The following is a 14,162-nucleotide window of genomic DNA, read 5'->3' as shown; positions in this document are numbered from 1 at the left end:
AGTGGGTGTCTGGTAATACTGGGAGTAGTTGTTTTTCAACAGCTGGAGGCTCCGTTTTGGAAACAGTGGCGTACCAGACGTTTTTCATTTTTATTGGGGAGGAGAGGGGGCTGTGTAGGGGTATGTGTATATGTAGTGTTTTTTACTTTTTATTTTATTTTGTGTTAGTGTAGTGTAGTGTTTTTAGGGTACAGTCGCACGGGCGGGGGTTCACAGTAGTTTCTCGCTGGCAGTTTGAGCTGCGGCAGAAAATTTGCCGCAGCTCAAACTTGCAGCCGGATACTTACTGTAAACCTCCGCCCATGTGAGTGTACCCTGTACATTCACATTGGGGGGGGGAACATCCAGCTGTTGCAAAACTACAACTCCCAGCATGCGCTGACAGACTGTACATGCTTAGAGTTTTAGTTTTGAAACAGCTGTAGGCACACTGGTTATGTATCACTGAGTTTGTGACCTTACTCAGTGTTTCAAAACCAGTGTGCCTCCAGCTGTTGCAAAACTACAACTACCAGCATATACGTGCATGGTGTAAGGTGACTGCTGGGAGTTGTAGTTTGCAACAGCTGGGGGCACACCGGTCGTGAAACACTGAGTTAGGTAAAAAAAACTCCTTCAGTGTGCCTTCAGCTGTTGCAAAACTACAACTCTCAGCAGTCACAGACAGCCAATGGGCATGCTGGGAGTTGTAGTTATGCAACCAGCAGATGCACCACTACAACTCCCAGCATGCACTTTAGCTGTTTGTGCAAGCTGGGAATTGTAGTTATACAACAGCTGAAGGTACCCTTTTCCATAGAAAAAATGTGCCTCCAGCTGTTGCAAAACCATAAGTCCCAGCATGCCCATAAAGGAATACTGGGAGTTGTGGTGGTCTCCCTCCTGCTGTTGCATAACTACAGCTCCCAGCATGCCCTTTTTGCATGCTGGGAGCTGTTGCTAAGCAACAGCAGGAGGCTGTCACTCACCTCCCACTGCTGCTCCGTCTTAGGACAGTCCCTGGCCGCGGCCGTCGCTCCTGGGGCCCCGGTCCCAACAGGGACGCCGGGGATCGGGGTCCCCAGCACCCGGGGTCTTCTTCCCGCACCCGCTCACGTCCTCCGGAAGAGGGGCGGAGCGGGTGCGGGAGTGACACCCGCAGCAGGCGCCCTGATTGGTCGGCCGGTAAATCGGCCGACGAATCAGGGTGCGATCGTGAGGTGGCACCAGTGCCACCTCACCCCTACTGGCTCTGGCTGTTCGGGGCCGTCAGAGACGGCCCCGATCAGCCAGTAATTCCGGGTCACCAGGTTACTGGAGACCCGATTGACCCGGAATCGCCGCAGATCGCTGGACTGAATTGTCCAGCGATCTGCGGCCATCGCCGACATGGGGGGGCACAATGACCCCCCTGGGCGATATGCCGGGATGCCTGCTGAATGATTTCAGCAGGCATCCGGCTCCGGTCCCCAACCGGCTAGCGGTGGGGACCGGAATTCCCACGGGCGTATGGATACGCCCTGCGTCCTTAAGGACTCGGAATGCAGGGCATATCCATACGCCCTGCGTCCTGAAAAGGTTAACCTCAGCGGTCCACAGAACTTGTTTCCAAAATGCAACAGGCTTGCCTATATGTTCATTTGCAAAGTTCAAATGCTGATTTTTGTGGTGAAGACGTAGAAGAGGTTTTCTTCTGATGACTCTTCCATGAAGACCATATTTATACAAGTATCTCTTTATAGTGGAATAGTGTACCACAACTCCAATGTCTGCCAGATCTTTCTGGAGGGATTGTACAGTCAAACATGGGTTTTGAATTGTTTTTCTCACAATCCTGCGAGCTGTTCTGTCTGATATTTTTCTTGGTCTTCCAGATCTTGCTTTAACTTCCACTGTTCCTGATGACTTCAATTTCTTAATTACTTTCCGAACAGAGGATATTGACATCTGAAAACGTTTTGCTATCTTCTTATAGCCCTCTCCAGCTTTGTGAGCGTCAACTATTTTCAGTTTCAGATTTCTAGACAACTGCTTAGAAGAACCCATGGTGCTGATTGTTGAGGCAAGGTCAGATGAGTCTGGGCATTTAAAACCTTTGAGATTGATATTACCTGGTCTTCCCAGATGATGATTGAGAACAATCCATGACACTGGCAGGTCTCAGCTTTGCAAAGGGGGCAGTGCATGCTATAAGTTCTGCAGGGTGCCCAAACTTTTGCAGACGCCATTTTTTTTGTTTTCTGTTATTTTGAAAGTGTAAATGATGGAAATAAAACCTAACTTTTGTTAACATATTATAAGAATGTCTAATCTGTAATTTAATGCCTTTTGGAGATTTTTCCATCTTTCCTTGGCTTCTTTATGCACATTAATAAAACATTTTACCTGGGATGCCAAAACTTTTGATCCCCAACAGAATAAGCACAAGGCACCGGCTACACGAAGTACAGTGGGGCAAAAAAGTATATAGTCAGCCACCAATTGTGCAAGTTCTCCCACTTAAAAAGATGAAAGAGGCCTGTAATTTTTATCATAGTTATACCTCAACTATGAGAAACACAATGGGAAAAAATACATAAAATCACATTGTCTGATTTTTAACCCCTTAAGGACTCAGCCCATTTTGGCCTTAAGGACTCAGACAATTTAATTTTTACGTTTTCATTTTTTCCTCCTCGCCTTCTAAAAATCATAACTCTTTTATATTTTCATCCACAGACTAGTATGAGGGCTTGTTTTTTGCGCGACCAGTTGTCCTTTGTAATGACATCACTCATTATATCATAAAATGTATGGCGCAACCAAAAAACACTATTTTTGTGGGGAAATTAAAACGAAAAACGCAATTTTGCTAATTTTGGAAGGTTTTGTTTTCACGCCGTACAATTTCTGGTAAAAATGACATGTGTTCTTTATTCTGAGGGTCAATACGATTAAAATGATACCCATTATTATATACTTTTATATTATTGTTGCGCTTAAAAAAAATCACAAACTTTTTAACCAAATTAGTACGTTTATAATCCCTTTATTTTGATGACCTATAACTTTTTTATTTTTCCGTATAAGCGGCGGTATGGGGGCTCATTTTTTGCGCCATGATCTGTACTTTTTTTTTATACCACATGTGCATATAAAAAACTTTTAATACATTTTTTATAATTTTTTTTTTAATAAAATGTATTAAAAAAGTAGGAATTTTGTATTTTTTTAATTTTTTTTCGTTCACGCCGTTCACCGTACGGGATCATTAACATTTTATTTTAATAGTTCGGACATTTACGCACGCGGCGATACCAAATATGTCTATAAAAAATGTTTTTTACGCTTTTTGGGGGTAAAATAGGAAAAAACGGACGTTTTACTTTTTTATTGGGGGAGGGGATTTTTCACTTTTTTTTTACTTTTACTTTTACATTTTTTTACATTTTTTTTTACACTTGAATAGTCCCCATAGGGGACTATTCATAGCAATACCATGATTGCTAATACTGATCTGTTCTATGTATAGGACATAGAACAGATCAGTATTATCGGTCATCTCCTGCTCTGGTCTGCTCGATCACAGACCAGAGCAGGAGACGCCGGGAGCCGCACGGAGGAAGGAGAGGGGACCTCCGTGCGGCGTTATGAATGATCGGATCCCCGCAGCAGCGCTGCGGGCGATCCGATTGTTCATTTTAATCGCGAACTGCCGCAGATGCCGGGATCTGTATTGATCCCGGCACCTGAGGGGTTAATGGCGGACGCCCGCGAGATCGCGGGCATCGGCCATTGCCGGCGGGTCCCTGGCTGTGATCAGCAGCCGGGATCAGCCGCGCATGACACGGGCATCGCTCCGATGCCCGCGGTTATGCTTAGGACGTAAATGTACGTCCTGGTGCGTTAAGTACCACCTCACCAGGACGTACATTTACGTCCTGCGTCCTTAAGGGGTTAAAGAATTTATTTGCAAATTTTGGTGGAAAATAAGTATTTGGTCACCTACAAACAAGCAAGATCTATGGCTCTCACAGATCTGTAACTTCTTCTTTAAGAGTCTCTTCTCTCCTCCACTCATTGCCTGTATTAATGGCACCTGTTTGAACTTGGCATCAGTGTACAAGACACCTGTTCACAACCTCAAACAGTCACACTCTAAACTCCACTATGGCAAAGACCAAAGAGTGGTCAAAGGACACCAGAAACCAGGCTGCACCAGGCTGGGAAAACTGAATCTGCAATAGGCAATCAGCTTGGTTTGAAGATATCAACTGTGGGAGCAGTTATTAGAAAATAGAAGTGTAACGGAGCTGGATGCGGATCCTCTAACCTGTGTGGCTGATGACTTGGACTGTATCGGGGAGCGGAGTCTAAGGTGCCGCTGGTCTTCACCAGAGCCCGCCGCAAGGCAGGATGGGCTTGCTGCGGCAGGGGACAACCAGGTCGCTACCCCCGACACGGCTCAACCACACAGGTAGCTGGGCAAGGCGAGGTACCGAAGGATAAGGCAGTAGCGTAGTCAAAAGTAGCAGAAGGTCAAGGCAGGCGGCAAAGGTGCAGAGTCAAATAACGTAGCGGAAGGTCTGGATACACGGGTAATGCAAACAGGCAATATGGAACGCTTAATCTCAGGCTAGTGGCACTGAAGATCTGACAGGGAAGTGTGGGAGGTGCATGGACTTATAGGATAGTGTCAGGTGTACACAATAATTATGGGTTTACTGGCCCTTAAAATTTATGAGCTGCAGCGCGCACGCACCCTAAGGGACAGGACGCGCGCACCTGAGCTGAGACAGAGTGGAGGCAGCAGGGGAGAGAGTTTAGTGACGGGCTACAATTCGCATGTGGGCGCATCCTGCGATGTGAAACCCAGGCCCGCCGACAGCCGGGGACAATGTGCTTGCAGCCGGTGCAGGCGGCCAGAGCGTGGGACATGACAGGAAAACATACAAGACCACTGATAATCTCCCTCGATCTGGGGATTCACGCAAGATCTCATCCCGTGGTGTCAAAATGATCACAAGAATGGTGATCAAAAATCCAAGAGCCACATGGGGGGACCTATTGAATGACCTGCAGAGAGCTGGTACCAAAGTAACAAAGGCTACAACCAGTAACACACTATGCCGCCAGGGACTCAAATCATGCAGTGACAGACGTGTCCCCCTGCTTAAGCCAGTACATGTCCGGGCCCATCTGAAGTTTGCTAAAGAGCATTTGGCTGATCCAGAAGAGTATTGGGAGAATGTCATATGGTCAGATGAAACCAAAGTAGAACTTTTTGGTAAAAACTCAACTCGTCGTGTTTAGAGGATAAAGAATGCTGAGTTGCATCCAAAAAACACCATACCTACTGTGAAGCATGGGGGGTGGAAACATCATGCTGTGGGGCTGTTTTTCAGCAAAAGGACTAGGACAACTGATCCGTGTAAATGAAAGAATGAAGATGCAAGGGAATTGAAGATGAAATGTAGCTGGGTCTTTCAGCATGACAATGATCCAAAACACACTGCCAGGGCAACAAAGGAGTGGCTTCGTAAGAAGCATTTCAAGGTTCCGGAGTGGCCTAGCCAGTCTCCAGATCTAAACCCCATAGAAAACCCTTGGAGGGAGTTGAAAGTCCGTGTTTCCCAGAGAGAGCCCCAAAACATCACTGCTCTAGAGGAAATCTGCATGGAGGAATGGGCCAAAATACCAGCAACAGTGTGTGAAAACCTTGTGAAGACTTACAGAAAAATGTTGACCTCTGTCATTGCCAACAAAAGGTATATAACAAAGTATTGAGATGAACTTTTGTTATTGACCAAATACTTATTTTCCACCATAATTTGCAAATAAATTCTGATAGGACTCCTCTGTACTCTCTACTGCCCTATCAGCATGGAGGAGTGCTCCATGCCCGTCCATGCCCATGCTTCAGCTTGGACAAAGCCATAATTTTATAAGCAATGATTTCTATAAAAAGGAAATAACATTTTCTTATGAAGTATATTAGAAAGGTTAATGTTTAGCCAAGATGTACAACATATAAAAAAGTTCTGAACCTGACAGTACCCATTTAAGGTGATAGTTTAAGTTCAGTAATAAGAGAAAGACACATTTGAATAAGGATAAATCGATAATAGCATAATAATATGTAGCTACATATTTTATATGTTAACCACAAGTTGTTTTGGTCTTTGCCATTTATTGATTTTTAATTAGGGCCTACTTAATCCACAACTATCAGTGTAACAAAACCTCCAACTTTATGCATATCATAATTTTTTTTACTTGTCTCAATTCCATTGCCCAGTTGAAGCCTAACTCAGCATAAACCAAAACATAAAAGGCTGCATTTACATGACATTTTTGGCCACACATTACGGTGTACTTCAGCAACCTGTCAAAAAATATGCCGACATATATTGTGATATGTTCCCTGGCGGGCCCATTGACTTCTGCAATTGTTTTTCCCATTGTTATTCTGCAGTCATCGATCTAAAGAAGTGGGGCCTGTGTCTAGGGGACAGTTGTGTCATAAATGTCCCAGATAGGAATACCCCTTTAACCTGGTTGAGGAGGGCAAAGCTGCATGTAAACGATTAACCCAAATTTTTTACCTTGTACTGTACACAAAGAATTATGCAGTAGCTACAACACACTTAAAGCTGTGATCGAGTTTACTTCAGTTCCTGTTGCTCCATAATACACAGGAATGCTTCTTACATGTGAATCATATAACATTAGTAGCACAGGCCCATTGACTTTAATGAACAGGTAGTGACTATGTTGGATTCATTTCCAAAATACTGTTTTTAGCAGGGTGAGTGCCGTTTTTTCTATTACCATTGCTGTCTTTTATATTTTAGTCTTCTGTTACTTTAAGAGGTCTCCTAGGAGGTCCTAGGTCTTTTTTGAGTCTTCTTTCATTTACTGATTTACACAATCTACTCAGCAAGGTCCACAACACCACTATATGTATTTATTTTAATTCTTAATTTCTTTAACAATAACTCCAATATTTTGTATGACTATCATGCAGCATTTTTTAGAAAAAAATATTAAAGTATGACTAAGGCTGTGTACTAGCAGCCGAAACGCGTCACCTGGTCTGTACCTGTATATTACTTGCTAAATAAACTCCTCATTATTTACCTACTGAAAAGCGCTGGACCATCTCGTCTTTTCATATTATTTGGATCTGGTCTGTTTAGGGCTACAAGGGAGAGCTGGATACTACAGCACTTAGAATTTTTTAGACAATTTTTTATTTTTTGATAAGAATTGCTACAATTGAAAAATAAATATAGACTAGCCACATATTTTGTTATATTAGGAATCAAATCAAATAATCACATCAAATAATAGGATAGATATAAATGTTTTCTTCTATTCTTCCATTTAAATTTCTAAAGTTCTGCTTGAAATATATGCAGCTCCTTAAGGGGGCATAACAACTATATTTTGCAATACATTTTGCTACCATACCTATGCTTAAGCCAAAAATAACACAAAATTTGCTTTATTTTACTTCTCATCAGTAGGCCTGGCCTGCTGCCTTCTATTTCTTCATGAAATATGGCCAAACCTTTTAATAGATGTTGTTAACATTTCCTAAGATAATTTGCCAAAGGGTTGGTAGTAAATTATGCATTTATTTGAATCCTGGAAAGTAGACTTCAAAACAGGCTTTGCAAACATAGCAACAGGCATGGCAATTACAAATGGCCAGTACCACCTCATGCCAATTTGCACACTTGTCTTGATACTAACACTAAATTAAAGGTGCAAATAAACAAGTGAATATAATTTGCTTCTTTTTTTTCAGTATTTTAATTGTATTATGAAACAATTGGATCAGTAAAGTAGGGCCAAATTTTGTGGCTGAATGAAATCAGAATCACAGAATTTGGCCATGTCTGTACTTTTTGCAATACTATGTACACCAGAGTGCATTTCCACAGATGAGTTAAGTATATAATGACCTTTACTAAATTCACAATGCAGTACCTACTTGCACTACTTGCACTAAATGGCCTGGTATAAGTAATGAGATCAAGCTAAAATATTTGGGGATTGTGTCAAGATTAATGAAATACCGTAAATTGCATTACCATAGGGGAGACATCTAATTGACTCTAAATTTATTCAGCTTCAGGAAAACATTAATGGGGTATTCCAGAACTTTTATTTTTTGTTTGACTATGCTACAGGGGCTGTAAAGTTAGTGTAGTTCATAATATAGTGTCTGTACCTGTGTGTGATGGTTTTCTCACAATTTTTATGTGATTTTCACCCCAATATTTATTTCTAACAGCATACAAAATGACTGTTGTCTCAGATTTTTCCCAGGTTGCAATGCGGCTGAGACCTGACTCACTGATGACAGGGAGCCTGTCTGCTTCAATGGGTGGAAGGATCGCTTGGTGGGAGAGAGATCATTCTACAACTAATGCAACAGCTGTAGGCACCCTGATTGAAAACCACAAGTCTTTTGAATGGATGCAGCTCATTTATGTTTCAATGGGTGGGGTGGCTGATGTGTGGGAGGGAGGAAAATTTAATTATGGGATTTGTAGGCAAAATAAGAAAACTCAAACAGGAAATACCAGTTCACAAAAAGCTAGCCACAGTATTATGGTAATCTGACAACATAGCCATTTAGCCCCAAGACAAGCGCAGATCCTTCATAAGCATGTCCATTACTGTCTGGCAGGAACGTACTAAAATCACCTTATGGTGGATAACCCCTTTAAGAACTATTGTCACCATACAGGAAAACAAGGATTCGCTGATATGGTCCCCTACAGAGCCCTCATTACAAGCTCAACAAGTTTGCCTGGGATTACATTAAGAGACTGAAGGATTTGCGCAAGCCTACATCCATAGAAGATATGTGATTAAAGGGGTTATCCAGGAAAAAACTTTTTTTTATATATCAACTGGCTCCAGAAAGTTAAAACAGATTTGTAAATTATTACTCAGGTAGAAGAAACAGACATGGTGCACATCTACAATCTTGCACAATGATCCAATTGCTTCTCAGCATAATTTCAAAAACAAACAGGTTGTTAGTATATACGTTTTGATCAAAAAGTACAAAGCCCACTCGCCACGTCAAGGCCACCTATTTAGAGTGGGTCCCTAACGTCCCTAGCATAAAATGGCGTAGCACTGGGCGGCGACCACCACCGCCGCAACACCAGTGCCCACAGGGGGAACGACCCACTGGCAGAGCGGCCCCAGCGCCACTCAAAACAGTCCATGGGTCGCACCTCCCCACAGACACGGCGCCACGGCAGCAACGGACGCCGCACAGCACCACACCAGTGTGAACAGGATGTTATAGCACACTTACCATGCACTCCCGGTCAAACTGGGAGGCTGCCAGGAAAGAAAAGGCCCATGTGTAGATAACTACTACTTATATAGGGTTGGGCTGAGGGGGTGGGAAAGAGTGCAGACAACATGTTCAAGCAAAAAAAAATAAAAAATAGGGAACAGAAAACACAATGTGTACTCAAGTAGAAAACAGACATGGTGCACATCTACATTCTTGCACAATGATCCAATTGCTTCTCAGCATAATTTCAAAAACAAACAGGTTGTTAGTATATACGTTTTGATCAAAAAGTACAAAGCCCACTCGCCACGTCAAGGCCACCTATTTAGAGTGGGTCCCTAATGTCCCTAGCATAAAATGGCGTAGCACTGGGCGGCGACCACCACCGCCGCGACACCAGTGCCCACAGGGGGAACGACCCACTGGCAGAGCATGGTAAGTGTGCTGTTACACCATGTTCACACTGGTGTGGTGCTGTGCGGCGTCCGTTGCTGCCATGGTGCCGTGTCTGTGGGTAGGTGCGACCCAGAGACTGGATTGAGTGGCATTGGGGCCGCTCTGCCAGTGGGTTGTTCCCCCCCCCCCCGCCATTTTATGCTAGGGACGTTAGGGACCCACTCTAAATAGGTGGCCTTGACGTGGCGAGTGGGCTTGTACTTTTGATCAAAAATGTATACTAACTACCTGTTAGTTTTTGATATTATGCTGAGAAGCAATTAGATCATTATACAAGATTGTAGATGTACGACCATGTCTGTTTCTTCTACCTGAATTCACATTGTGTTTTCTATCCCCTCCCTTTTTTTTTGTTTGAACATGTGTCTGCACTCTTCCCCACCCCCTCAGCCCAACCCTATATAAGTAGTAGTTAGCTACACAAGGGACATTTCTTTCCTAGCAGCCTCCCAGTCTGACTGGGAGAGCATGGTAAGTGTGCTGTTACACCTTGTTCACACTGGTGTGGTGCTGTGCGTCGTCCGTTGCTGCCGTGGCGCCGTGTCTGTGGGGAGGTGCGACCCATAGACTGGTTTCAGTGGCATTGGGGCCGCTCTGCCAGTGGGTCGTTCCCCACCCCGTGGGCACTTGTGTCGGGGCGGTGGTGGTCGCCGCCCAGTGCTACGCCATTTTATGCTAGGGACGTTAGGGACCCACTCTAAATAGGTGGCCTTGACGTGGCGAGTGGGCTTGTACTTTTTGATCAAAAATGTATACTAACAACTTGTTAGTTTTTGATATTATGCTGAGAAGCAATTAGATCATTATACAAGATTGTAGATGTGCGACCATGTCTGTTTCTTCTACCTGAATTCAGATTTGTAAATTACTTCAATTAAAAAATCTTAATCCTTTCAGTGTCTAAGTGCTCTCTGATGACATGTGTCTCGGGAACCGCCCAGTTTACAAGAGGTTTGCTATGGGTATTTGCTTCTAAACTGGGCGGTTCCCGAGACACGTGTCATCAGAGAGCACTTAGACAGAAAAGAACAACCTTAACTTCAGAAGCTCATAAGTACTGAAAGGATTACAATTTTTTAATAGAAGTAATTTACAAATCTGTTTAACTTGTTGGAGCCAGTTGACATATATATATATATATATATATATATATATATATATATATATATATAAAAAGATTTTTCCTGGATAACCCCTTTAATTCTCCAAGATGTTTAGAGAAACCAAAACCTACCTGCTGAGGGCCTTAAAAAACTGTGTGCAAGCGTAAGTAGAAGAATTGATGCTGTTCTGAAGACAAAGGGTGTTCACACCAAATACTGATTTGACTTTGACTCTCTTCTGTTTATTCACTTTGTATTGTGTTAATTGATAAAAATAAATTTTAAACACAGTACTTTATATTGATGCATGAAAAGGAGGATTCAGTCCAGTGAGGTGCTGAAATGGAACAATTCACTCCAAATCCATTCTAACTTCTGGACTGAATGCATGGGGGAGACATTTATCATTGTTGCTTTGGTGAGTGAGTTCTGACAATTTTGGTTAGTACATCTATGGCACTCTCCCATGGGGAGAATGCCCATAAAGCAGGGCTTCCAAACAGGGAGCCTCCAGCTGTTGCTAAACTACACCCCCACAGGGGGGAGTTGTAATAGTGAGCCTCTAGTTAAGCACCAGCTGGAGAATGAAAAAAAAACACCCACATGGGAGTTGTAGTTTGGCAACAGCTGGGGGCACTCCGTAGGTAAAATGCAAGCTGGGGAAGCGGGCTGCATAACTCCCCACTCCATGGCCTGTCGGTTCACAGGAATAAGAAACTACAGAACTGTATTTCCTGCCTGGAGCCGTGATTGGCAGGGACCGACTGGCCAATCACTGCTCCGTGCGGGAAATATTAAATTATAGTTCCGTGATTTCATATTCTTGGGAGCCGGCTGGCTCCGATCCCCAGCAACCCACCCGCTTCTACCACCTGCCCGATAGCTGTTGGAAGACTACAACTTCCAGCATACCCTTACAGTAAGGACATGCACGGTGTTAGAGTCTTGCAACAGCTAGCGGGTGGGTGGTAGATGTGAATGGGTGGCTGGGGAGCAAAGCTTTACAAAAATGTTGTCTAAAGGCATTTTTGTAAGCCCGGTGTGACTTGGCTTTGACTACCGACTTTTTGAAGGGGGTTTGCAACTTTTTTGCCTACCTGCGAAACTCGCATTTCATAAATTCCCAACCACTGCAAAGTGAAAACTGAAAGTTGCTTAGGTAGGGCTATTTGCAACTTTATGCGTACCCACAAACGTTGCACAAAAAAGTGCTTGGGTGCATGTGCATCTTTTTGTGCTCCAAAAGTAAGCAAAAAAAAAAAAGGCACTAAAAACCATGATAAATGTCCCCCATGATCTTTAGCTGTGGTCAAAGCTATACACCCATTCTAGCTGTGAGTACACAATTGGGTGCAGCTGAAACTGAGTTGCCTATGTTTCACTGTATATTGATGACCCTTAAATTTTATGACATATGACACTTGGTGTCTTCATAGATAACATTCATTTTATTAAGACGATTTTACTTAGATGTACAGGGCTATTCGTCTTGGAGGAAAGCTTGCAAATGATCTTGGAAAGAACAAAAGCATGTGGTATACAAGAAGAATGTATTTAACTATAGAAAATTACAGGCCTAAGGAAAAGCCACAATGTGTGTAACAGACTAAACAGTGTAAATGTGCTGAACGTGAGCATCTGGCATATAAAACAATGTTACTTCAATTATGTCATTCCTTGAGAAGCAAAGAATAATGTTAGCAAATTTCCCCCAAAAAACAGGGGCAGAGTTATCAAAATCGAAGCAAAGGAAAAGTTCACCAGTTTCCTGTTAGGGACTGCACTCCGGCCGCACACACCGTCTGCGAGCGCTTTGTCCCTGCTGTCAGCCGGGCTGGGATTCGCATCGCGGGACGCGCCCGCATGCGAGTCTCAGCCAGTCAGTAACCTGACTCCTCCGCTGCCTCTCTGACCGAGCTCTGAAATTTAGAGGGCCAGTGCGCCCAAAATTAGTGTTTGCACCTGACACCACATTATAAGTCCCTGCACCTCCCACACTTCCCTGCCAGATCTTCAGTCCTCTAGCCTGAGATTAAGCAACCCTTATAGCCTGTTAGCCTTACCTGTGTATCCCAACCTTCTGCTATGTTATTAGACTCCACACCTTTGCCGCCTGCCTTGACCTTCTGCTACGTTTGACTACCTACTAATGATGCCTTATCCTTCGGTACCTCGCCTTGCCCAGTTACCTGTGTGGTCGAGCTGTGTCAGGGGTAGTGACCTGGGTGTCGCCTGCCGCAGCAAGCCCACCCTGCCTTGCGGCGGACTCTGGTGAAGACCAGCGGCACCTTAGACTCCGCTCCCCAATATTGTCCGAGTCATCAGCCACACTGGTTAGAGGATCCACATCCAGCTCCGTTACATTTTCTATAGCAACCAATGAGATTGTTTCTTTTATTTTTGAGAGGCCCTTTTAAAAATGAAGGAAACAATCTGATTGGTTGCCATGGGCAACTGGGGAACTTTTCCTCTGCACAGGTTTTGATAAATCTCCCCCCATATGGTGTTTTTGCATGGTATTTTACAGCAGTAACGAGAAGTTACATTGTTTTACATCATGTTCGCACAGTACAGCCAAGGAAGTGACAGCATAAACCAATTTCCAATCATTGAAACTATGAATGCAGTCCTAGGAAACGTGGCATTTTCTGGCATTGCTGCGGCCTACTATAAGAAGAGAATGGAAAGACTTCTCATGCTAGAAAGAAAAAACCATGGACACGTTTTAAAGTTATCCTCTTCCTAAAGGATTTCAGCCACCCACCTCTAATTCCTGTAAACACAATGACAGTTAAAGGGCTTTATATTCTGAGCAAGTGCACAAATGCCTCTATTTGTATTCTCAGCCATTCCAATAACAAGCAGCTGTAAAATGAGTGCAGACGTCAGAGATTAGGAAAGCTCTGCTCCGTCAATTAAATGTAATGGAAAACATGGATTGACTGTCCTGTGGAAGGCAAAGTAAACAGGCCCCATCTCATAGGTACAGTGGGCAAATGTCATTCCCCCTGTTCCAATCTTCACTGTATGATTCCTGTCATTTCAGTCATTTTGAGAAGTCAACTGATGAAAGGCAGAAAATAAAGTTCTTTCTTTTGATAATTATTTAAATAATCCTATTAAAGCATCCGTAAAAAAATAAAAAATGTCCATAATGGCTCAGACTCAACTGGACCACCTTTTCTCAAAAGGAAGCCAAGCAGCCATACATGAATATTGCAGGACCTGCTGCTGAACCCCTAGTGAGCAGCTGATATCACCAGACTATCATGTAATACAGGGATGGCAGAGTCCTACATCATATGGACGTGCGCCAA

The 14,162-nt window shown here is 43.5% G+C and overlaps 1 protein-coding gene across 2 annotated transcripts in view; it reads right to left on the bottom strand.

Moving 5' to 3' along the window:
- LOC130272539 (paralemmin-2-like) overlaps positions 1-14,162 on the bottom strand; it is a 177,154-nt gene that overhangs the window by 110,719 nt on the left and 52,273 nt on the right. The window lies entirely within an intron of this gene.

This window comes from Hyla sarda, chromosome 1 (assembly GCF_029499605.1).
Source record: "Hyla sarda isolate aHylSar1 chromosome 1, aHylSar1.hap1, whole genome shotgun sequence".
Taxonomy (NCBI): domain Eukaryota; kingdom Metazoa; phylum Chordata; class Amphibia; order Anura; family Hylidae; genus Hyla; species Hyla sarda.
Note: the sequence above shows the minus strand (reverse complement) of the source record. Positions and strands in the feature narration are given on the sequence as shown.